Raw genomic sequence first — 2,684 nt, 5'->3', positions numbered from 1 at the left:
ACTTTTCTCTTTCCCAGCATATTTTTATTGATTACTTGGGAATTTACATATCCCAATCACACACCCTGTTTTCCAAGGTTCATTCTCCCACCCTACCGCCCCCTACCAAAAAAAAAAAAAAAAAAAAAAAAACCATAAAATACAATCTGTGTTGCCCTTGTTGGAGCATGGTCAAACTCCCAGCAGCCAGCCCCTCAGAGATAACTGAGTCCTTTCCCATCCCCCTCCTCACTCCCAGAAGCCAACAACCGTGAAGAGCATCCATCGCATCCATCACAATCCTGAAGGACCCTCCCCAACAGCATCCTGTGTAGACCCTTCCCCCTTTCCTCAGGGGGTGAGGGAGAGGTTACCAACATCTCATTCTCCCACCAAGTGTGGTCATGTGACCCGGCTATGCATGGACAGCTTTCTCTCCTTTGCCCATTGTGGTGCTGTCAGTCAAAGGGGGACCCAGGTAGAAACAAGAACTTTCCCTGGGGCAGAAGAACTGCAGGAAACAGCACAGGCTCCAAAGCCCTGACCTGGTGCTGCCTGGTAGGTAAGGCTGAGTGTCAACTTTGCATTTCTCCTGCACCTGGCCAAGGCTAGGAGCCTGGGGACCGCCCATTGGTGGCATGGGATCATCAGCATATCAGAGTGATAAAAGAAAAGACAGGCACACCCACCCACGGCATGTCAGGCCACATTCTGGGCTCCACTGTGCCAGCGTTGGGAGGTAATTGACTCCTTTACCCTTTCATGGCTACAGCAGCCAGCTAATCCTAAGGACATTTGCTTCTCCTTTGGCCTCTGTAGTAGCCTCCCCATTTTGCCTACATCCCAACCGAATCTAGCTGTATCTGCTTGTCTACAACCCTGCTATACTACAAAATCCATGTATGGGTATTGTGGGTTTGGTTTTTTTTTGGGGGGGGGGATGACTCTGTAGTGGCTATTCCTGGTTGTCAACTTGACTATATCTGGAATGAACTGTAATACAGAATTGGAAGGCTCACCTGTGATCCTGATCTTGAGGCTGGGAGATACAAGTTTCTGATCCAGATCTCGGTGTGGAGATCTTGAGGCATAGTGGCTATGAAACCCAGGAGACTAAGGCAAGGAGATCTCTGAGTTCAAGGTCATCTGGGACAAAGCAAGTCCCAGATCCAAGGGTAGTGGCACACACCTTTAATCTGGGCCACACCTTCTGCTGGAGACCTTCATAAGGGCATTGGAAGAAGGAAGGTTCTCTCTCTCCTTTGCCCTGCTTGCCTTGTGGGACTGAGCAACTGCCAGATTCCATTCACAGCTGCTGCTGACCATTGTTGGGGAGTTGGGCTACAGACTGTATGTCATCAACAAATTCCCTTACTATATAGAGACTACCCATAAGTTCTGTGACTCTAGAGAACTCTAATACAGGTTCCATTTTTTATTGCTCCCAGATAGAGAGGACAAAAACAGACCAAAGACACACCTGTGTCTGAGTTCAGCTTGATGAACATTTAAGTTTGGAGTTTGAAGTTACAGCCAGGAGCACGTTATGTGGGTAGCTGTAGCTATGTTGTGGAAAAGCCTCCCACCCCACCCCAGCATGGGTGACACTCATGAAAGTCTCGTCCAGTGGAACTTCCAGGCAGCTACACTAAAATGAGCCTCAAGGGGTCCCCTGCCATAGTTTACTACTTCACATCCTTGGGGGGCAGGGCAGGGATTCCTTAGCCTTCTCGCCCTTCACATGGCAATGTTAATAAGCCAGTCTCAGGAGGGCCTCATGCCCGGGAGATCACCGCTGTTCTGATCGAAGACAGCAATAATCAGATGTAACCTAGAGGAAGCAGCCAGTGACAGTGGTTACCATCTTCCCCAGGATCTGTTAGAACCCACGCTATCATTTGGAGTTGCTAAATGGATTTTCTCAGGTCCTGTTTAGACACACAGGCAAGCCTTTCAGAATGTCTGCTTTCCCTTTATCTGAACTGGCCTAGGCAGGTTCTTGATTGTTAGTAACCATCCAAATCTGAGGGTTGGTTGTTTTTGTTTTCTTGAATCAGATTCTCGCTTTGTGGCCAAGACTGACTTCAAACGTAAGATCCTCCTGCCTCGACTTCCTGAGGGTTACAGTGTGTGTCAAACTGGTGTCTGTCTGAATGCTAGCGGTCTCAGGTGTCTGTCTGTCTGAGTGCCACCACACTGGTGTCTGTCTGAGTGCCAGGGTTACAGGTGTGCTACCACACTGTGTCTGAGTGCCACCACACTGAGTTCTGAGATTACAGGTGTACACCACCACACTAGTGTATACCTGTTCTTTTTTAATCACCAAATCAGTTGTTAATTGTATGAAGAATTATTTAGGGCTCTAGTAGAACAGTTATTATGTATCCAAAATGGAAGTGTATCTACTTAAATACCATATGTAGGATTTTGTTTAAATTGGTGAGCATGAGTATGTGTGTGCATGCATGTGCATGTATGTGGTATGTAAGAAAAGTGGCTCGTGCAATGGCACACGTGTGGGGGTCAGAGGACAATCTCTCCTCCTGTGACGGATCCAGGGATTGAACTCAGGCCTTCAGACCTGTGCAGCAAGCCCCTTTACCTGCTGAACCACCTTCCAGGCCCTGTATCATCTTTTTTTTTTTTTATGTATGTATTTATGGAAAAGCCCACTCATTCACCAACCAGTCTATTGCATCAGTCAC

Source organism: Mus caroli, chromosome 10, assembly GCF_900094665.2.
Source record: "Mus caroli chromosome 10, CAROLI_EIJ_v1.1, whole genome shotgun sequence".
NCBI lineage: Eukaryota > Metazoa > Chordata > Mammalia > Rodentia > Muridae > Mus > Mus caroli.
The sequence above is the reverse complement of the archived record's forward strand: the minus strand, read 5'-3'. Positions refer to the sequence as shown.